The sequence below is a fragment of the Magnolia sinica genome, chromosome 6 (genome assembly GCF_029962835.1).
Source record: "Magnolia sinica isolate HGM2019 chromosome 6, MsV1, whole genome shotgun sequence".
Taxonomy (NCBI): Eukaryota; Viridiplantae; Streptophyta; class Magnoliopsida; order Magnoliales; family Magnoliaceae; genus Magnolia; species Magnolia sinica.
In genome coordinates this window covers 66393752-66417494 of record NC_080578.1, presented here as the reverse complement: position 1 = coordinate 66417494, position 23743 = coordinate 66393752, and the positions used below count along the sequence as shown (strand labels likewise).

The following is a 23743-nucleotide window of genomic DNA, read 5'->3' as shown; positions in this document are numbered from 1 at the left end:
AGGTTATACGTTCTAGGTTTAGGTTTAGGTTTAGGTTAAGGTATTGGTTTTCGGTTTCGGTTTAGGTTATAAGCTATAGGTTTAGGGAATTGAGAACAGTTTAAGGTTTAGGTTTAGGAAATCGAGAATAGGTTAATGTTTAGGTTTAGGAAATCGGGTTCGGGTTTAGGTTTGGGTTTTCAAGTTTAGGTTTAGGTTTAGGTTAGGGAGTTGAGTTTAGGATTAGGTGTAGGTTTATGTTTAGGATTTGAGAATACATTTATGTTTTAGGTTCAGGTTTAGATTATAGGTTATAGGTTTAGGTTTAGGTTTAGGTTTAGGTTTAGGTTATAAGCTATAGGTTTAGGGAATTGAGAATAGATTAAGCTTTAGGTTCAAGTAATCAGGTTGGGGTTCAGGATCAGGTTTATGTTTCGGTTTTCAACTTAAGGTTTAGGTTTAGGTTAGGGAGTTGAGATTAGGATTAGGTGTAGGTTTAGGTTTATGGATTTGAGTATACATATAGGTTTTAGGTTTAGGTTTAGGTTATAGGTTATAAGTTTAGGTTTAGCTTAAGGTTTAGGTTTAGGTTTAGGTTTAAGTTATAAGCTATATGTTTAGGGAATTGAGAGTAGGTTAATGTTTAGGTTTAGGAAATCGGGTTCAAGTTCGGGATCGGGTTTAGGTTTGGGTTTTCAAGTTTAGGCTAAGGTTTAGGTTAGGGAGTTGAGATTAGGATTAGCTGTAGGTTTAGGTTTAGAGATTTGAGAATACATTTAGGTTTTAGGTTTAGGTTATAGGTTATATGTTTAGGTTTAGGTTTAGGTTTAGGTTATAAGCTATAGGTTTAGGGAATTGACAATAGGTTAATGTTTAGGTTTAGGAAATCGAGTTCGGGTTCGGGATCAGGTTTAGGTTTGGGTTTTCAAGTTTAGGTTTAGGTTTTGGTTAGGCAATTGAGATTAGGATTAGGTGTAGGTTTAGGTTTATGAATTTGAGATTACATTTAGGTTTTAGGTTTAAGTTTAGGTTATAGTTTATAGGTTTAGGTTTAGGTTTAGGTTAAGGTTTAGGTTTAGGTTTAGGTTTAGGTTTAGGTTTAGGTTATAAGCTATAGGTTTAGGGAATTGAGAATAGGTTAATGTTTAGGTTTAGGAATTCGGGTTCGGGTTCGGGATCGGGTTTAGGTTTGGGTTTTCAAGTTTAGGTTTAGGTTTTGGTTAAGGAGTTGAGATTAGGATTAGGTGTAGGTTTAGGTTTAGAGATTTGAGAATACATTTAGGTTTTCGGTTTTAGTTTAGGTTAAGGTTTAGGTTTAGGTTATAAGCTATAGGTTTAGGGAATTGAGAATTGGTTAATGTTTAGGTTTAGGAAATCGGGTTCGGGTTCGTGATCAGGTTTAGGTTTGGGTATTCAAGTTTTGGTTTAGGTTTAGGTTAGGGAGTTGAGATTAGGATTAGGTGTCGGTTTAGGTTTAGGGATTTGAGAATACATTTAGGTTTTAGGTTTAGGTTTAGGTTTTTGGTTATGGGTTCAGGTTTAGGTTTAGGTTTATGTTATAAGCAATAGGTTTAGGGAATTGAGAATAGGTTAATGTTTAGGTTTAGGAAATCGTGTTTAGGTTCGAGATCAGGTTTAGGTTTGAGTTTTCAAGCTTAGGTTTAGGTTTAGGATAAGGAGTTGAGATTAGGATTAGGTGTAGGTTTAGGTTTAGAGATTTGAGAATACATTTAGGTTTTAGGTTTATGTTTAGGTTTTAGGTTATAGGTTTAGGTTAAGGTTTAGGTTATAAGCTATAAGTTTAGGGAATTGAGAATAGGTTAAGGTTTAGGTTTAGGAAATCGAGTTTAGGTTCGGGATCGGGTTTCGGTTTGGGTTTTCAAGTTTGGGTTTAGGTTTAAATTAGGGAGTTGAGTTTAGGATTAGGTGTAGGTTTAGGTTTAGGGATTTGAGAATACATTATGTTTTAGGTTTAGGTTTTGGCTATAGGTTATAGGTTTAGGTTTAGGCTATAAGCTATAGGTTTAGGGAATTGAGAATAGGTTAAGGTTTAGGTTTAGGAAATCGGGTTCGGGTTCGAGATTGGGTTTAGGATTGGGTTTTCAAGTTTAGGTTTAGATTAGGGAGTTGAGATTAGGATTAGGTGTAGGTATAGGTTGAGGGATTTGAAAATACATTTAGGTTTTTGGTTTAGGTTTAGGTTGTAGGTTATAGGTTTAGGTTTAGGTTTAGATTAAGGTTTAGGTTTAGGTTTTGGTTTAAGTTATAAGCTATAGGTTTAGGGAATTGAGAATAAGTTAAGGTTTAGGTTTAGGAAATCGGGATCAGGTTCGGGATCGAGTTTAGGTTAGGGTTTTTAAGTTTAGCTTAGGTTTAGGTTAGGGAGTTGAGATTAGGATTAGGTGTAGGTTTAGGTTTTATATTTAAGAATACATTAGGTTTTAGGTTTAGGTTTTGGTTATAGGTTATTGGTTTAGGTTTAGGTTTAGGTTATAAGCTATTGGTTTAGGGAATTGAGAATAAGTTAAGGTTTATGTTTAGGAAATCGGGTTCGGGTTCGGGATCAGGATTAGGTTTGGGTTTTCAAGTTTAGGTTTAGGTTTAGTTAGGGAGTTGATATTAGGATTAGGTGTAGGTTTAGGTTTATGGATTTAAGAATACCTTAGGTTTTAGGTTCAGGTTTAGGTAATAGGTTATAGGTTTAGGTTTAGGTCTAGGTTAAGGTTTAGGTTTAGGTTAAAAGCTTTAGGTTTAGGGAATTGAGAATAGGTTAAGGTTTAGGTTTAGGAAATTGGGTTCGGGTTCGAGATCGGGTTTAGGTTTGGATTTTCAAGTTTAGGTTTCGGTTTAGGTTTGGGAGTTGAGATTAGTATTAGGTGTAGGTTTAGGTTTAGGGATTTAAGAATACATTTAGGATTTAGCTTTAGGTTTAGGTTATACGTTCTAGGTTTAGGTTACGGTTTTGGTTTTCGGTTTCGGTGTAGGTTATAAGCTATAGGTTTAGGGAATTGAGAATAGGTTAAGGTTTAGGTTTAATAAATCGATAATAGGTTAATGTTTAGGTTTAGGAAATTGGGTTCGAGTTCAGGTTCGGGTTTAGGTTTGGGTTTTCAAGTTTAGGTTTAGGTTTAGGTTAGGGAGTTGAGTTTAGGATTAGGTGTAGGTTTAGGTTTAGGGATTTTAGAATACATTTATGTTTTAGGTTCAGGTTTAGATTATAGGTTATAGGTTTAGGTTTAGGTTAAGGTTTAGGTTTAGGTTTAGGTTATAGGTTATAGGTTTAGGTTTAGGTTTAGGTTAAGGTTTAGGTTTAGGTTTAGGTTATAAGCTATAGGTTTAGGGAAATGAGAATAGGTTAAGGTTTAGGTTTAGGCAATCGGGTTCGGGTTTGGGATCGGTTTTGGGTTAGGGTTTTCAGGTTTAGGTTAGGGAGTTTTGGCTAGGATTAGGTGTCGGTTTAGGTTTAGGCATTTGAGATTACATTTAGGTTTTAGGTTTAGGTTTAGGTTATAGGTTATAAGTTTAGGTTTAGGTTTAGGTTAAGTTTAGGATTAGGTTATGGTTATAGGTTATAGGTTTAGGTTTAGGTTTAGTTTAAGGTTTAGGTTTAGGTTTAGGTTATAAGCTATAGGTTTAGGGAATTGAGAATAGGTTAATGTTTAGGTTTAGGAAATTGGGTTCGGGTTCGGGATTGCGTTTAGGTTTGGGTTTTCAAGTTTAGGTTTAGGTTTAGGTTAGGGAGTTGAGTTTTGGATTAGGTGTAGGTTTAGGTTTAGGGATTTGAGAATACATTTAGGTTTTAAGTTCAGGTTTAGATTTTAGGTTATAGGTTTAGGTTTAGGTTAAGGTTTAGGTTTGGGTTTAGGTTATAAGCTATAGGTTTAGGGAATTGAGAATAGATTAAGGATTAGGTTTAGGTACTCGGGTTGGGGTTCGGGATCAGGTTTATGTTTTGATTTTCAACTTTAGGATTAGGTTTAGGTTAGGGAGTTGAGATTAGGATTAGGTGCAGGTTTAGGTTTAGGGATTTGTGAATACATATAGGTTTTAGGTTTAGGTTTAGGTTATAAGTTATAAGCTTAGGTTTAGGTTTAGGTTAAGGTTTAGGTTTAGCTTCAGGTTTAGGGTATAAGCTATATGTTTAGGGAATTGAGAATAGGTTAATGTTTAGGTTTAGGAAATCGGGTTCAGGTTCGAGATCAGGTTTAGGTTTGGGTTTTCAAGTTTAAGTTAAGGTTTAGGTTAGGGAGTTGAGATTAGGATTAGCTGTAGGTTTAGGCTTAGAGATTTGAGAATACATTTAGGTTTTAGGTTTAGGTTTAGGTTATAGGTTATACGTTTAGGTTTAGGTTTAGGTTTAGGTTATAAGCTATAGGTTTAGGGAATTGATAATAGGTTAATGTTTAGGTTTAGGAAATGGGGTTCAGGTTCAGGATCGGGTTTAGGTTTGGGTTTTCAAGTTTAGGTTTAGGTTTTGGTTAGGCTGTTGAGATTAGGATTAGGTGTAGGTTTAGGTTTAGGGATTTGAGAATACATTTAGGTTTTAGATTTAAGTTTAGGTGATAGGTTATAGGTTTAGGTTTAGGTTTAGGTTAAGGTTTAGGTTTTGGTTTAGGTTTAGGTTATAAGCTATAGGTTTAGGGAATTGAGAATAGGTTAATGTTTAGGTTTAGGAAATCGGGTTCGGGTTCGGGAACGGGTTTAGGTTTGGGTTTTCAAGTTTAGGTCTAGGTTTAGGTTAAGGAGTTGAGATTAGGATTAGGTGTAGGTTTATGTTTAGGGATTTGAGAATACATTTAGGTTTTAGGTTTAGGTTTAGGTTATAGGTTATAGGTTTAGGTTTAGGTTAAGGTTTAGGTTTAGGTTATAAGCTATAGGTTTAAGGAATTGAGAATAGGTTAAGGTTTAGGGATAGGAAATCCAGTTCGGGTTCAGGAACGGGTTTAGGTTTGGGTTTTCATGTTTATGTTTAGGTTTAGGTTAGGGAGTTGAGATTAGGATTAGGTGTAGGTTTAGGTTTAGGGATTTGAGAATACATTAGGTTTTAGGATTAGGTTTAGGATATAGGTTATAGGTTTAGGTTTAGGTTTTGGTTAAGGTTTAGGTTTAGGTTATAAGCTATTGGTTTAGGGAATTGAGAATTGGTTAAGGTTTAGGTTTAGGAAGTCGGGTTCGGGTTCGGGATTGGGTTTAGGTTTGGGTTTTCAAATTTAGGTTTAGGTTTAGGTTAAGGTGTTAAGATTAGGATTAGGTGTAGGTTTAGGGATTTTAGAATACATTTAGGTTTTAGGTTTAGCTTTAGGTTATAGGTTATAGGTTTAGGTTTAAGTTAAGGTTTAGGTTTAGGTTTAAGCTATAAGCTATAGGTTTAGGGAATTGAGAATAGGTTAAGGTTTAGGTTTAGGAAATCGGGTTCGGGTTCGAGATTGGGTTTAGGTTTGGGTTTTCAAGTTTAGGTTTAGGTTTATGTTAGGGAGTTGATATTAGGATTAGGTGTAGGTTGAGGTTTAGGGATTTGAGAATACATTTAGGTTTTGGATTTAGGTTTAGGTTATAGGTTATAGGTTTTTGTTTAGGTTAAGGTTTAGGTTTAGGTTTAGGTTTAGATTTAGGTTATAAGCTATAGGTTTAGGGAATTGAGAATAGGTTAATGTTTAGGTTTAGGAAATTGGGTTCGGGTTCGGGATCAGGTTTAGGTTTGGGTTTTCATGTTTAGTTTAGGTTTATGTTAGGGAGTTGAGATTAGGATTAGGTGTAGGTTTAAGTTTAGGGATTTCAGAATTCATTTAGGTTTTAGGTTTAGGTTTAGGTTTAGGTTATAGGTTATAGGTTTTGGTTTAGGTTTAGGTTAAGGTTTAGGTTTAGGTTTAGGTTTAGGTTATAAGCTATAGGTTTAGGGAATTGAGAATAGGTTAATGTTTAAGTTTAGGAAATCGAGTTCGGGTTCGGGATCAGGTTTAGGTTTGGGTTTTCAAGTTTAGGTTTAGGTTTTGGTTAAGGAGTTGAGATTAGGAGTAGGTGTAGGTTTATGTTTAGGGATTTGAGATTACATTTAGGTTTTAGGTTTAGGTTTAGGTTATAGGTTATGGGTTTAGGTTTAGGTTTAGGTTTGGGTTTAGGTTTAGGTTTAGATTATAAGCTATAGGTTTAAGGAATTGAGAATAGGTTAAGGTTTAGGTATAGGAAATCGGGTTCGGGTTCGGGATCGGGTTTAGGTTTGGGTTTTCAAGTTTATGTTTAGGTTTAGGTTAGGGAGTTGAGATTAGGATTAGGTGTAGGTTTAGGTTTAGGGATTTGAGAATACATTAGGTTTTAGGTTTAGGTTTAGGATATAGGTTATAGGTTTAGGTTTTGGTTAAGGTTTAGGTTTAGGTTATAAGCTATTTGTTTTGGGAATTGAGAATTGGTTAAGGTTTAGGTTTAGGAAATTGGGTTCGGGTTCGGGATTGGGTTTAGGTTTGGGTTTTCAAGTTTAGGTTTAGGTATGGGTTAAGGTGTTATGATTAGGATTTGTTGTAGGTTTAGGGATTTCAGAATACATTTAGGTTTTAGGTTTAGGTTTAGGTTATAGGTTATAGGTTATAGGTTTAGGTTTAGGTTAAGGTTTAGGTTTAGGTTTAGGCTATAAGCTATAGGTTTAGGGAATTGAGAATAGGTTAAGGTTTAGGTTTAGGAAATCGGGTTTGGGTTCAGGATTGGGTTTAGGTTTGGGTTTTCAAGTTTAGGTTTAGGTTTAGGTTAGGGAGTTGAGATAAGGATTTGGTGTAGGTTTAGGTTTAGGGATTTGAGAATACATTTAGGTTTTAGATTTAGGTTTAGGTTATAGGTTATAGGTTTTAGTTTAGGTTAAGGTTTAGGTTTAGGTTTAGGTTTAGGTTATAAGCTATAGGTTTAGGGAATTGAGAATAGGTTAAGGTTTAGGTTTAGGAAATCGGTTTCAAGTTCAGGATTGGGTTTAGGTTTGGGTTTTCAAGTTTAGGTTTAGGTTTAGGTAAAGGTGTTGAGATTAGGATTAGGTGTAGGATTAGGGATTTTAGAATACATTTAGGTTTCAGGTTTAGGTTTAGGTTATAGGTTATAGGTTTAGGTTTAGGATAAGGTTTAGGTTTAGGTTTAGGTTATCAGCTATAGGTTTAGGGAATTGACAATAGGTTAAGGTTTAGGTTTAGGAAATCGAGTTGGGGTTCGAGATCGGGTTTAGGTTTGGGTTTTCAACTTTAGTTTTAGGTTTAAGTTATGAAGTTGAGATTCGGATTAAGTGTAGGTTTAGGTTTTGGGATTTAAGAATACATTTAGGTTTTAGATTTAGGTTTAGGTTATAGGTTATAGGTTTAGGTTTACGTTTAGGTTATATGCTATAGGTTTAGAGAAATGAGAATAGGTTAATTTTTAGGTTTTGGAAATCTGGTTCGGGTTCGGGATCATGTTTAGGTTTGGGTTTTCAAGTTTCCGTTTAGGTTTAGGTTAGGGAGTTGAGATTAGGATTAGGTGTTGGTTTAAGTTTAGGGATTCGAGAATACAATTAGGTTTTAGGTTTAGGTTTAGGTTATAGGTTATAGTTTTAGGTTTAGGTTTAGGTTAAGGTTTAGTTTTAGGTTAAGGTTTAGGTTTAGGTTTAGGTTTAGGTTTAGGTTAAGGTTTAGTTTTAGGTTAAGGTTTAGGTTTAGGTTTAGGTTTAGGTTTAGGTTATAAGCTGTAGGTTTAGGGAATTGAGTATAGGTTAATGTTTAGGTTTAGGAAATCGACTTCGGGTGCGAGATCGGGTTTAAGTTTGGGTTTTCAAGTTTAGGTTTAGGTTTAGGTTTAGGCTAAGGAATTGAGATTAGGATTAGGTGTAGGTTTAGGTTTTGGGATTTGAGAATACATTTAGGTTTTACGTTTAGGTTTAGGTTATAGGTTATAGGTTTAGGTTTAGGTTTACGTTAAGGTTTAGGTTATAAGCTTTAGGTTTAGGGAATTGAGAATAGGTTATGGTTTATGTTTAGGAAATCGGGTTTGGGTTCGGGATCGGGTTTTGGTTTGGGTTTTCAAGTTTAGGTTTAGGTTTAGGTTAGGGAGTTGAGATTAGGATTAGGTGTCGGTTTAGGTTTAGGGATTTGAGAATACATTAGGTTTTTGGTTTAGGTTTAGGTTATAGGTTATAAGTTTAGGTTTAAGTTTAGGTTAAGGTTTAGGTTTAGGTTATAAGCTATAGGTTTAGGGAATTGAGAATAGGTTAAGGTTTAGGTTTAGGAAATCGGGTTCGGGTTCGGGATCGGGTTTAAGTTTGCGTTTTCAAGTTTAGGTTCAGGTTTAGGTTAAGCAGTTGAGATTAAGATTAGGTTTAGGTTTAGGTTTAGGGATTTTAGAATACAGATAGGTTTTAGATTTAGGTTTATGTTATAGGTTATAGGTTTAGGTTTAGGTTTAGGTTAAGGTATAGGTTTAGGTTTCGGTTTAGGTTATAAGATATAGGTTTAGGGAATTGAGAATAGGTTAAGGTTTAGGTTTAGGTAATCGGGTTCGTGTTCGGGATTGGGTTTATGTATTTGTTTTCAAGTTTAGGTTTAGGTTTTGGTTAAGGAGTTAAGATTAGGATTAGGTGTAGGTTTATGTTTAGGGATTTGAGAATACATTTAGGTTTTAGGTTTAGGTTTAGGTTATAGGTTATAGGTTTAGGTTTAGGTTTAGGTTAAGGTTTAGGTTTGGGTTTAGGGGTAGGTTTATGTTATAAGCTATAGGTTTAAGGAATTAAGAATAGGTTATGGTTTTGGTATAGGAAATCGGGTTCGGGTTCGGGATCGGGTTTAGGTTTGGTTTTTCAAGTTTTTGTTTAGGTTTAGGTTAGGGAGTTGAGATTAGGATTAGGTATAGGTTTAGGTTTAGGGATTTGAGAATACATTAGTTTTTAGGTTTAGGTTTTGGATATAGGTTATAGGTTTAGGTTTTGGTTAAGGTTTAGGTTTAGGTTATAAGCTATTGGTTTAGGGAATTGAGAATTGGTTAAGGTTTAAGTTTAGGAAGTCGGGTTCGGGTTTGGGATTGGGTTTAGGTTTGGGCTTTCACGTTTAGGTTTAGGTTTAGGTTAAGGTGTTAAGATTAGGATTAGGTGTTGGTTTTGGGATTTCAGAATACTTTTAGGTTTTAGGTTTAGGTTTAGGTTTTAGGTTATAGGTTTAGGTTTAGGTTAAGGTTTAGGTTTAGGTTTAAGCTATAAGCTATATGTTTAGGGAATTGAGAATAGGTTAAGGTTTAGGTTTAGGAAATCGGGTTCGGGTTCGAGATTGGGTTTAGGTTTGGGTTTTCAAGTTTAGGTTTAGGTTTAGGTTAGGGAGTTGATATTAGGATTAGGTGTAGGTTTAGGTTTAGGGATTTAAGAATACATTTAGGTTTTAGATTTAAGTTTAGGTTATCGGTTATAGGTTTTAGTTTAGGTTAAGGTTTAGGTTTAGGTTTAGGTTTAGGTTATAAGCTATAGGTTTTGGGAATTGAGAATAGGTTAATGTTTAGGTTTAGGAAATCGTGTTCGGGTTTAGGTTTGGGTTTTCATCGTTAGGTTTAGGTTTAGGTTAGGTAGTTGAGATTAGGATTAGGTGTAGGTTTAGGTTTAGGGATTTGAGAATACATTTAGGTTTTTGGTTTAGGTTTATGTTATAGGTTATAGGTTTAGGTTTAAGTTCAGGTTAAGGTTTACGTTTAGGTTTTGGTTTAGGTTATATGCTCTAGGTTTAGGGAATTGAGAATAGGTTATTGTTTAGGTTTAGGGAAACGGGTTTGGGTTCGGGATCGGGTTTAGGTTTGGGTTTTCAAGTTTAAGTTTAGGTTTAGGTTAAGGAGTTGCGATTAGGATTTGGTGTAGGTTTATGTTTAGTTATTTGAGAATACATTTAGGTTTTAGGTTTAGGTTTAGCTTATAGGTTATAGGTTTAGGTTTAGGTTTAAGTTAAGGTTTAGGTTTAGGTTAAGGTTTAGGTTATAAGCTATAGGTTTAGGGAATTGAGAATAGGTTAAGGGTTAGGTATAGGAAATCAGGTTTGGGTTCGGGATCGAGTTTAGGTTTGGGCTTTGAAGTTTAGGTTTAGGTTTAGGTTAGGGAGTTGAGATTAGGATTAGGTGTAGGTTTAGGTTTAGGGATTTGAGAATACATTAGGTTTTAGGTTTAGGTTTTGGTTATAGGTTATAGGTTTAGGTTTAGGTTATAAGTTATAGGTTTAGGGAATTGAGAATAGGTTAAGGTTAGGTTCAGAAAATCGGGTTCAGGTTCAGGATTGGGTTTAGGTTTGGGTTTTCAAGTTTAGGTTTAGGTTTAGTTTAAGGTGTTGAGATTAGGATTAGGTGTAGGATTAGAGATTTTAGAATACATTTAGGTTTTAGGTTTAGGTTTAGGTTATAGGTTATAGGTTTAGATTTAGGTTAAGGTTTAGGTTTAGGTTTAGGTTATATGCTATAGGTTTAGGGAATTGACAATAGGTTAAGGTTTAGGTTTAGGAAATTGGGTTCGGGTTTGGGATCGGGTTTAGGTTTGGGTTTTCAATTTTAGGTTTAGGTTTAGGTTATGAAGTTGAGATTAGGATTAGGTGTAGGTTTAGGTTTAGGGATTTGAGAATACATTTAGGTTTTAGATTTTAGTTTAGGTTATAGGTTATAGCTTTAGGTTTAGGTTTAGGTTTAGGTTTAGGTTATATGCTATAGGTTTAGGGAATTGAGAATAGGTTAATGTTTAGGTTTACGAAATCTAGTTCGGGTTCAGGATCGTGTTTAGGTTTGGGTTTTCAAGTTTAGGTTTAGGTTTAGGTTAGGGAGTTGAGATTAGGATTAGGTGTAGGTTTAGGTTTAGGGATTTCAGAATACATTTAGGTTTTAGGTTTAGGTTGAGGTTATAGGTTATAGGTTTAGGTTTAGGTTTAGGTTAAGGTTTAGGTTTAGGTTATAAGCTGTAGGTTTAGGGAATTGAGTTTAGGTTATTGTTTAGGTTTAGGAAATCGACTTCGGGTGCGGGATCAGGTTTAAGTTTGGGTTTTCAAGTTTAGGTTTAGGTTTAGGTTAGGGAGTTGAGATTAGGATTAGGTGTAGGTTTAGGTTTAGGGATTTGAGAATACATTTAGGTTTTACGTTTAGGTTTAGGTTATAGGTTATAGGTTTAGGTTTAGGTTTACGTTAAGGTTTAGGTTATAAGCTTTAGGTTTAGGGAATTGAGAATAGGTTTTGGTTTATGTTTAGAAAATCGTGTTTGGGTTCGGGATTGGGTTTTGGTTTGGGTTTTCCAGTTTAGGTTTAGGTTTAGGTTAGGGAGTTGAGATTAGGATTAGGTGTCAGTTTAGCTTTAGGGATTTGAGAGTACATTAGGTTTTTGGTTTAGGTTTAGGTTATAGGTTATAGGTTTAGGTTTAAGTTTAGGTTAAGGTTTATGTTTAGGTTATAAGCTATAGGTTTAGGGAATTGAGAATAGGTTTAGGAAATCGAGTTCGGGCTTGGGATCGGGTTTAGGTTTATGTTTTCAAGTTTAGGTTAAGGTGTTGAGATTAGGATTAGGTGTAGGTTTAGGTTTAGGGATTTCAGAATACATTTAGGTTTTAGATTTAGGTTTATGTTATAGGTTATAGGTTTAGGTTTAGGTTTAGGTTAAGGTATAGGTTTAGGTTTCGGTTTAGGTTATAAGATATAGGTTTAGGGAATTGAGAATAGGTTGAGGTTTAGGTTTAGGTAATCGGGTTCGTGTTCGGGATTAGGTTTAGGTATTTGTTTTCAAGTTTAGGTTTAGGTTTAGGTTAGGGAGTTGAGATTAGGATTAGGTGTAGGTTTAGGTTTAGGGATTTGAGAATAGGTTAAAGTTTAGGTTTAGGAAATTGGGTTCAGGTTCGAGATCGGGTTTACGTTTGGGTTTTAGGTTTAGGTTTAGGTTATAGGTTAAGATTATAGGTTATAAGCGTAGGTTTAGGTTTAGGTTTAGGTTAAGGTTAAGGTTAAGGTTATAGGTTTTGAGATTTGAGAATATGTTTAGGTTATAAGAATAGGTTTTGGTTATAAGTATAGCTTTTGGTTTAGGTTTTATGTTTAGGTTAAGGTTATGGGTTTAGGTTTAGGTTTAGGTTAGGTTATTGGTTAAGGTTTAGGGAATTGAGTTTAGGTTATAGGTTATAGGTTAAGGTTTAGGTTTAGGTTTAGGTTATAGGTTTTGGGATTTGAGAATAGGTTTAGGTTATACATTTAAGTTTAGGTTTAGGTTTAGGTTTAGGTTATAGGTTTTGGTTTAGGTTAAGGTTATAGGTTTAGGTTTAGGTTAAGGTTATAGGTTTAGGTTTAGGTTCGGTTGTAGGTTTTTCGTTAAGGTTTAGGTTATAGTTATAGGTTTTGGGATTTCAGAATAGGTTTAGGTTATAATTATAGGTTTAGGTTAGGTTATAGGTTCAGGTTATAGGTTTAGGTTAAGGTTTAGGTTATAGGTTTTGGGATTTGAGAATAGGTTTAGGTTATAAGTATAGGTTTAGGTTAGGTTGTATGTTAAAGTTTAGGGAATTGATTTTAAGTTATAGGTTTAGGTTATAGGCTATTGGTTTAGGTTAAGGTTTAGGTTGTAGTTATAGGTTTTGGGATTTGAGAATAGGTTTAGGTTATAAGCTAAAGGTGTGGTCCCTGCAAATACAGATATAAATACGGTGTGCTCCAATTGGCCAGGCCCTTCCAATGCTGTCCATAGGAAATGGACAGCTTCATCATGGTCATAACAGCGGTTCCCACCTTCCAGGGACCCCCTCTCAACATCCGGATAGCTCCGACGCACATCCGGGTCTGCTCCATTAATTTTGAGCTAATATATAAACACGATCTGTCCAAATGGTCAGGCCCCTCCAATGTTGTCCATAGGAAATGGACAGCTTTATCATGGTCATAACAATAGTTCCCACCTTCCAGGGACCCCTCTCATCCGGATAGCTCTGACACACATCCGGGTCTGCTCCATTAATTTTGAGCAAATACATAAACATGGCCTATCCAAATGGCCAACCCCTCCAATGGTCATAACAGCGGTTCCCACCATCCAAGGACCCCCGTTCAACATCCGGATAGATCCAACGCACATTCGGATACATAAATGGGTATAGTTTTAAATAACATTATTAGCAATGTTTTAAATGCATACCTCCCTTAAAAAGTCCTTCAGTTGATCCTCATGAAAGTCCTGATCTGTAAGAACCTTAACGGCAACATCCTGCATTTCATGATTGAATAAATAAGAAGATGCATCACCTTTACTTTCAAGTCAAACAAAAATGGGACAGAGAACCATGTAAGAAACATGAAGAAAAATGTGAATTTCTTCGAATATGATAGAGAGATTGGTCCAAGAACTGAACCACAAATAACTCTCACAGGTTAGTTATCAGAATAACATTTCTAGAGAAGTTCCCTGCATTAAACGCTTGCCTATGTAATTCAATTGTCTTCAGTAAAATCAAATTACTATCTTAAAAGAAATGCACACCACGCATGCAAAACGTCATTTTCAAACCAAACTACACTCGCTATTTTCAAATCTCACATGGCCACTTCATTCCCCCACTATCTCCCTCGATTTCCCCACTCTTACCTCTCCATCTCTCTCTCTTGAAGCAAAAAAGAAGAAGACAAAATAAAAAACTCTTTTATGTTTTTTCAATCCATCTTCCATTTTCTTCTTAATAAGAAAATCCATATTTACTAATATTTCCATTTTTCTATTTTTCAAAAGAATGAGTTCGGACTCCGAAAGCATCAGCTCCAACACTCGTACTTTCAGCCCAAACCCTAACCAAGGACTCCAAAATTACCAAACTGCCACTGTACGGGAACCCCCCAAATCTAGGAAAATCTAATGACTTGCAGTCAACTATTGCATAGTATATGAAATGGGAAGCAAATAGTGAACCAAAATGTCCTCAACAAAAAAGACGAGTTCTTACAATCATGCATATTTTACAGCTTTCCTGGGTCAGAATTGACTATTGTGCACATTTCGACATTATCATGAATGGGAGATCTAAAAGCAGTTTAGTCATATAGATGTTTTTTCTTCTTTCTTTGAAATTTCAATTATCAGAGTGATAGTAATTAGTGTGTTTGGATGCAAATTGACCAGCCTTGTGAGTCATGATTCACCTTAGAAGGCAAAAAAAAAAACATAATTAGTAGTATGTTAATGATTTGTACTTACAGGACATATCCAAGCTGTCCATCGGGCAATAGCATTGGCACCATTGACATGCCAGCAGGAGTTGGTCCCCTACCATAGATCATAGGCTGCAAGATAATAATAATTATATATTTATATATATATAAGAGTAGCTTTATACCAAGACAGGGGAGTCAATGAATATATGGAGCAAAGTGAAGCACACGTGTGTGTGCTCATGTGAAGTAATATGGAGTGGTGAAATCAACAATTTGGAGTGGCATGTACAGACCCTTGTCGGCCATCCTCTAGAATCCATCAGCTACCTTCGCTCCACAAATCATTCATGCATCCTGAGTCCCAATTGAAATTATGTAAACAAACTCTGTGCACGCATTAATGGTTCCAGGCGACTTTTCTGTGATCATTTATAATACTCCTTTTTATTTTTATTTTTACTTGTAATCCTGCTCTTATTTTCATTTTTTATCGAATGTGAGACTGCATATTGAAATTATATATACAAGCAACTTAGTATATACACGTGGATGGTGTCGGATGGCTTCTTTTTTGTCACTTGTAGTTCTTCTTCTTCTTCTTCTTATTTTTTGGTATTTCCTGATCTTATTTTCATTTATTATCCTACAAGGCACCCCATGACATTACTATGAAGTATGGGGCTGTTAAAGAGGTTAATGATTCTTCTACAAAGGCATGGCTTGAAAAGATGCGGACATTGTTTATCAGGAAGGGATCAGGGTTCTTTTCTCGTAGTGTGATTATTGGGGATGCATATAAAGGGATTCATGAAATCGGTTTACCATTAGAAATTGCTCAAAAGATCGCATTTGAAGAGAAGGTCACCGCATACAACATGGATCATTTACATAAACTAGTGGATGACAAATTATGTGTAACATATACAGATGGTTCAGCCACTTATGCAATTAGGGAAGGTTCAAAAGGACATACATATTTGAAAGTTGGTTAAATCATAAACAGGCGTATTATGGACGGAGACATTGTTTTCATTAATAGGCCGCCTAGTACTCATAAACATTCATTACAAGCATTTTCTGTCTATGTGCATGATGACCATACTGTTAAGATCAATCCTCTTATTTGCGCTCCCCTAGGTGCAGATTTTAATGGGGATTGCATTCATATGCTACTTCATAGATCATATTCCAAGATAAAAGGTGTTAATTATATATATATATATATATATATATATATAAATTATAATTCAAAAGCAGACAATAAAGAGTACAAATTCTGATTATAAAGGTGATATTTAGAGTTAAGCTTACTGTCATTGTCATGTTGAAACCGTTCCTTGAATATGAGGACGTCCCTTATTGATCTAAAACAGTCAAAGAGAATTACAAAAGAAAGAAAGCAAAAAAGAAAAGAAAAGAAGGCAAGCAGGTAATTAGACACTTAAATGCTACCAAAAAGAAAAGTATAAACTTATCTTGTTAACTGCCCCTGAAGTGACACCTACACCAACCTATAACAACAGAAACCAGATCAGTTCCAAATGTGTACTTAGCAATCAAGGAAGAAATGGGTTATACTGAAATTGCTATTAAATAGAAAGAAATATATTATAACATAAACAATCAGAAACCAAAAATCACTAAAGTGGAATGGAACTCCTAATACACAGAGATGATCATACATAACATGAGCATGAACAAAAGAAACCTAGGGTGTGTTTAGATGTACAACTCAGCAACCTAGACGAAAACTAGAGAAATGACCAAATTGTAATCAATTTTCTGAGCTAGCTTCACGTCACATGCATTGGAATTCTAATTTGGAATGAACACATCTCTTAGCCATCATTTTTTATTAGACAAATTGCTGAAGTGCATGTATGAATGGATGTTCCATTTGAAATGGATTATAAGAATTGAAGATAAAGAGTTGCAATTTGAGCATCCAAAGGACAGACCATGTAGAAAATTATTCAACCATGCATGTATAAATGGATGATCTGAATTGCAATAGTTATTCTGGTAAAGTGAAAATTACCAATTTGTAATTATAGTATGGCTGGTATGGGTTTGGGACTTTGGCTCCTAAGTGCAATCGCTATACTTTGAAGATGGACCTGAAATAACTGGAGTTGAAATTTGAAGGTGAGTTACTCACTAGTGAATGCTAGGAAATGTAACCAGGATTTGGTTGTTTCATCTTTTTTAAACTGAATATTTTCAATTCAATTTAGTTGCTCATCCAAATACAACCCAAAATGTATTATGTTATTTTTGTAAAAACTAACATGTAGATGAAGGAATTAGCTAATGGAAATAACTAGAAAAGGATGACAATTTCAACTAGGATTTGGCTATTTTTGATTGATCTGAAACTCAGTATGAATCAGGGTGGTAGACTCGTCAGGAGGGCCAAACATTCACATCGAATGTTGGACTATTGGCCATTCTTTTTCAACTGCCCATTTGTTTTGCATGCAGTGGCTCACATATGAGATAACTGGCCTGATTCTTAGGCTGGACAGATTGATAATTGGGCCTACCAGATGAAAGTTTGGATCTTGATGAATGGTCTGGATCACACATGCATTCCATGTTGGCACTTATGTGGATGTCTAGGTTTAATGACCAGATTTGTGTCTATAATCCTTATGGGAGATTGCTCTCAATTGAACTTCTCTAGCCTTACTTGAACCTTTCATCAATCAAAGGCAGTACCAAGACTAATTGATAATTGTCAAAAGAGCATTAATCACACCTTTTGAGCTCACCTAAAGATTGGACCATCTTGATTTTCAGGCCATGACACATGATCGGAGGGGATCTCCCGACAAATGGTCAAGATCTTGCACACGTGTACTAAACTGGACCTCAACATGAATGAGCAACACAATGTAAACATAAAACCAATCTGACACATGGCAAGTTTGGTCAAGTCACACCTTATCCCAACAGAAATACAATTTTCTTAGTTTTTTGGGTTGTTGAGTTGGGCCCTTGGTTCAATGATACAAACGATAGAACTATATGGATGGTGGCCCATGAACCAAAAATTCTCCACATAAGGATAACCTGAACCTTCAACTGGTGGCCAACAGATAGATGATTGAGGATGAGAATACAACTATCAGCAAGATAAGAGGCAAATACCCGCATACATATAGTTGCATACATCTAACCTTGGTGGCTTGCATTACCCATTTCCATTAAAAACAACAAAATTAACACAACTTCGCTCTAAACGGAGATGGAAGTTCAGACAGTAGTTCCAAATCATCAATGTTCAAACAATAGTTCTAAATCATCATCAGAAAATTAAAAAATAAAAAGAAATTAACGAATAACAGGAAAAATGGAAAGATTAATAAAGATAATTAGAGTAAAAACCACTTTTTTGTGTAGGAAGAGTAAAGCCAGACCATTCATCAGGTGCGCCCGACCATTCGTGTGCTAGAGGCCGAAGATCAGGCCCGTCCATTCATCATCTGAGACCACAGGCGGGCATCAAATGCAAACCATCAGTCAATTCTCTTCACAAGCCCACAAGATGAATGAACAATCCCAACTTTCTGGCTATGGAGCATACATGCTGGGGCCAACTAGATATGGACAACCAGGATTCCACACGCGCATCACGTTGGCACGTGAGAAGTGAATCTTGTTTCTCTTCATGTATACAAGAAAGGAAAACAGCTCTCAGAATATCAAAAACCAAACCCTAAAACAGAGATTCGAACATCTAAAAAATCAAGAAGATGACAGAAATAGAAACAGATCAAAATGGATTTTTACATGAATCTGAAATTATTATTATTTTTCATAATTAAAATTTTTTTAAAAAAAGTACCTTTGATGGAGAGCACCAAGAATAAAAAATTCCAAAAAGACCTGAGAAGGAGATTACTCTACATTTGGTAGTAAGGGTCTATTTGGGAGATGCCTAAAAATGGCTTCATCTGATTTTAGTTAATCAAAGACCATCGTTGTAGGTCCAGTAGGCCACACCAGCAGGGATAGCGATGACATCGCCCTGTCATAAGTGCTGGATCTTCTGATGCTGACTCTATCTCTAGCGCTGGCCCTGCCCTCCTTCACGTTGCTCTGATTGGTGGAAGGATTGGAAGGACTGAGGGCAGCCAGGGATGATTGCCCCAGTGATGCCTGAGAGAGATAGAGAGAGAGAGAGAGAGAGGAAATCTAAGGGGCCGTTTGAATAATGCTCGATGGAGGATTTGTCGATGGAAGATGAAGTAGGGAAAAGAGGAAAAGAGGGAAAAGAGGCGCCCGATGGATTTAAGAATCCTCTTTCAAGTAAGATAACATTTTCAAATCCGTATGGTGTGAGTTTTCCACTAAATAATATCACAAAATCTATTAACGGTCGGACATGCATGGGACCGGTTTCTAGATGGTTAAGATCGTATTATATAATAAAAATGTATAAATATTTACCATTTACAACTAGACTGATTGTTTAGATGGTCTAGATAACTCTATATCTTAGCCAATATTATTATAAACAAGTCACCACTATTTTACATTAAATACAAAACTCACAGTGAAAACTAGGAACAAAAAATGTTAAATTCAGCTTTGGACCTTGTATGGCTCTATGGGCCCCACCATGATCGATTTGATGCATCCACGTCATCCATCCATTTCTATACATCATTTTGTCATCAATCCGAAAAAACGAGCCTGAAATAAATCTTGGGTGGACCACATGATGAGAAAACACTAGTGTTTGGAGCATCTCAAAAATTAGAGGGATATAAATCTCAAGGGTCCACGCCACATGAGAACAATAGTGATTAAATATCCAACATTAAAAACCTCTTGTGATTGAGCCAAAGTATGAGGCAGATTCAAAGTTCGAGTGGACCCCATCATCCGTATACAAAACTCATGTGGCCCATACCACCTAAAACTATGTGAAGACATTGTAAAAAATATAAAAGCACTTGGTGGGGCCCAAATGAGTTTTGGATGTGGTTGAAACTTAGTCTAACCCCTCATCCAAGTGGGACACACATAATGAAGGGGCCAGATCTAAAGCTATTTACTCTTCAATCTGAACTGATTACATTGTCCAAAAAGAGTTGATTAAAGGTTCAATTAGTGGATGTCCCTAATAATTTAGTAATTTTATTTTTCACAGATAAATTTTGATTTCCATTTAAAAATAACATTTTTTTTCAAAATGTATATTTTTTTACTCTTTTAACAAAATATCATTTTTATTATAAAATATTTCAAAAAAATTTTAAATACAGATTTTGAATTTTTATTTTCAAAATCTCAAAAAAATTCTCATATTTTAATTATTTTTCTCAAAATTTTCAAAATTTCAATTTTTTTCTTCAAAAGCATCATTTTGTTCTCAAAATTTTTCCCAAACATAGTTAAAATTTCTAAACTTTTTAATATTCTTTTTCATATAATATTTTAAATCATTTAAATATTACCTTTTAATTTTGTATACATATATATATATATATATATATATATATATTTAGATATTTTAAATCATTTAAATATTACCTTTTTAATGCTAATTTTAGGGGTTGATCCCAAAATTGAAGTAGATCCAAAGCTCAAGTGGACCATTACATAGGAAACAATGTGAAATAGTGATTTCCACTGTTGAAACCTTCCTAGGGTCTAAATTAATTTTTATTTGTCATCCAACCTATTAATATGATCACAAAGACATGGATGAAGAGAAAGCACAAACATCAGCTTGATCCAAAACTTCTTTGGCCTCCAAAAAATTTTCAATGGTAGATGTTCAATCAAACTATTTCTTGTGCTGTGGTCCACTTGAGATTTTAATTTTCTTCATTTTTGGGATCATGCCCTAAAATTATCCGTTAACATAGATTAACGGAGTGGATAAAATAAATAAATAACAGGTTCTCACAAGGTCAATAAGTTGGGTCACAATTTTGACCAGAATATTTGGCCCATTTTACATGTCTGGTCCATTCACTCTATTTTACTAATCATTACCCTCTAATTGACTAGTTACTCGCCCCAATCATGCTACATATGAGAGAGATATTGGGCAAACAAGATTGATCAACAATTTTAGTGAATTTTGATTTAAACATATGAAGTTATTTAGTTTTCTATCTGGACTGATCAGATTGTCCAAAAACGGTTAAAGGTTGTTCATTATATCAAAAATATATGAATGAATAGAAAACACAAACATCAGCTTGATCCAAAACTTCTATGGCCTCCAAGGAATTTTAAATGGTAGAGGTTCAATCACACTATTTCCTGTGGTGTGGTCCACTTGAGCTTTGGATATGCTTCCTTTTCGTTCTTTAGACCTCACATTATCTGTTAACATGGATGAATGGAGTGGATAAAATAAATAAATAACAGTGGACCCCACAGAGTTTACTCTGGTAAAAGTAACGAGTAACTCACCTAAATGTAGTAGAGAAGGGTTTCCTTAAAACATTCATAATCATATATTAGGCCTGCCTGAATGTGATTCACATATCCAACCCACTCGTTATGTGTGTCCCACTTGGATGAGGGATATTAGACCAAGTTTCAACCGCATCCATGTCTGTATTAACTTATAAATAGATTGGGTCTCAAATAAACATCGCGGCGGGCCCTTAGAAGGTTTCAATAGTGGGTGTCACTATCCCACTCTTTTCTATGGTGGGTCCACTTGAACTTTGGATCTACCCCATCAATTAGATGCATCATTCCATGGTGGGCCACGAGCTTAAAAATAAAGTCAATCCATGACTTGGGTGGGCCACACCACATACTATAGTTGAGAGGGTTACCCTCCCATTAAAACATTCACAATCATTTATTGGGCTCACCTAGATGTGGTTCATAGATCCAACTTATTCATTATGTGTGTCCCACTTGGATGAGGAGTCAGACCAAGTTTCATACACATCCAAAACGCATGTGGGCCCCACCAAATGCTCTTATATGTTTTAGGGATGTCTTCACATAGTTTTAGATGCTATGGCCCACCTGAGTTTCGTATATGACTGATTTTTGGACTTAAAAAGGGGACACATCAAATGCATGGTGTTGATGTTCTACACACATCATGGTGGGGCGCACACAGATTAACCTCATGGGAAGTTCCCATGAGGTGACCTTATAGTACCATTTCACTATTTTAGGTAACTCCTTCATGGGTGTTACTCTAACCATGTAGGGCCCACCTTGATATATTTTATGTATCGACACCATTCATATATTTTTCCATCATATTTTAGGATGTGATTTCAAATTATAAGAACTAAATAATCTTAGGTGGGCCATACCAATCAAAACAATATGATGAGTAACCATTAAAAACCTTTTGAAGGCCACAAAAGTTTTAGATCAATTTGATCTTTGTAGTTTACCTTCATCAAGATCTTCTTTACATTATCAACAAGTTGGATTGCAAATAAACATTACTAAAACCTTACGATGGGCTCTTTATAATTTTTAATGGCGAGGTACTATATTATCATTCTTTCCAGTGGTGTGGTCCACTTAAGATTTAAATCTACACAATTTTTTATACCCGACCCAAAAATGGGTTGGAGAAACATATGGGCGGCAAGTATATACAACACATCATCAAAATCTCACTTTTGTTATCTAACTTTTCAATTTTTCTTGTCAAAATACAAAATCTAGTTTTCTTTTTTTTTTTAAATATATTTTTTTACAATTTGTCAATTTTTTCACAATTTTGTTTAATTTTTTAAATTTTCTTTTTCAAAATATCAAAATTTTTTTATCGAAATCTCACTTCTGTTATCTAACTTTTCAATTTTTCTTGTCAAAATACAAAAATCTAGTTTTCTTTTTTAAAATATATATTTTTTTACAATTTTCAATTTTTTCACAATTTTGTTTAATTTTTAAAATTTTCTTTTTCAAAATATCATTTTTTTAATCTCACTTTTGTTTTATAACTTTTCAATTTTTCTTGTCAAAATACAAAATCTAGTTTTCTTTTTTAAAATATATATTTTTTAACAATTTGTCAATTTTTTCATAATTTTGTTTAATTTTTTAAATTTTCTTTTTCAAAATATCATTTTTTTTATCGAAATCTTTTTTTTTTTTCAAAATTATCAACAGTTTTTTTTTACAAAATTTAAATTTTTCTTAAACATTATTAATTATTTTTCTAAGCTTCTCAACTATTTTTTTTTTCGAAATTCATAATTTTTTTAAGCTTTTTAATTTTTGACCTGAGCATTAGAGGCGACTTAGGACCGTTTCTAATAGAGACGGTCTTTGATAGTCTCATATTACAAGTAAAAGACGGTCAATAACCGTCTCTAATGCAGACAGCCAATGACTGTCTCAGATGACCGTATATAAGACGGTCAAAGACCGTCTCTAATGCAGATGGTCTTTGAGCGTCTCAGATGACCATATATAAGATGATCGAAGACCGTCTTAAATGATTTGTGGACGTTCAACATTTTAAGACAATATTAAAGACGGTCAAGAGCCGTCTAAAATTTTAAAGACGATCTAGAACCGTCTCAAAATCCATCCTTTTTTCCATTTTTCACGTAGTGCGTGGGCCCCACTATGATGTGTGTTTATCATCCACAGCATTCATTTAGTGGGCCCCTTCTTGAAGTGGGCCCCCCTCCAAGAATCAACCCTATCTGGGACTCAGGTGGCCTACATCACAGGAAATAGTGGGATTGAATGGCTGCCATTGAAACCCTTTTTGGGTGTGATAGAAGTTTTGGATTGACATGAAATTTATTTTTCCTCTTCATACTGGTCTGTGTGACCTTACCAACGGTTTGGATGATAAATAAACGTTATGGTGGGCCCCATATGAAACCCACCCAATGATGTATGTGTTTTGTTCTTGCCATCCATAGTAGTGGACGGTGGAACCCACCATGGTGTCTGTGTTTTGTCCGCACCGTCCACAGTACTGGACGGTGGGACTCATCATGATGTACGTGTTCTATCCACGCCATCCAGCCACAGCTCAAGTGGCCCACATCATAGGAAACAACGGTGATTGAACGTCAGCCATTGAAACCCACTTTGGGTATCACAGAAGTTTCGGGTCAATATTAAATTTATGTTTCCTTTCATCCAAGTCAGCGTGACCTTATCAATAGATTGGATGTCAGATAAACACTATGGTGGGCCCCACGTGGGACCCCAATGATGTAAGTGTTCTCTCCACATCGTCCATCCTTATGGGACTCACCATGATGCATGTGTTACATCCAATCGTTCAACCATTGATTTCTATAATAGATGAGTTGGACTCAGCCCATTTGAATTGGCCCATTCAACTCGGCCCATCCATTCAGCCCATTTGATTAGGCTCGATGGGTTATACGAGGCCCATTGTTGAGGCCCACCTTGATATATATGAGGCCCAAGTTATGAGGCCCGTTTGATGTATTGGAGGCCCATGGGTCAAGGCCCAATGGGATGTACATAAGGCCCATTGAATGCGATTCCACCGTGGTATATGTGTTGACCTTTATAGCGAGCTATGCCTTGGGAGTAATGATGGTTTGACGTCCACATTGTAAGTACAATGTTGGTTAAATGTCCGCATTGTAACTCTCCTTAGGGCCCATTGATAGGCCCATACTTGTTGATAATT

At 35.3% G+C, this 23743-nt stretch overlaps 1 long non-coding RNA gene across 1 annotated transcript; it reads right to left on the bottom strand.

Moving 5' to 3' along the window:
• Positions 1 to 13077: 13077 nt before the first annotated feature.
• LOC131250064 (uncharacterized) lies at positions 13078 to 15536 on the bottom strand. Its single transcript, XR_009173031.1, has 3 exons — positions 15418 to 15536; positions 14150 to 14235; positions 13078 to 13168 (listed from the first exon to the last, which is right to left on the bottom strand). It is a non-coding gene; the product is annotated as an uncharacterized LOC131250064 (long non-coding RNA).
• Positions 15537 to 23743: the final 8207 nt, after the last annotated feature.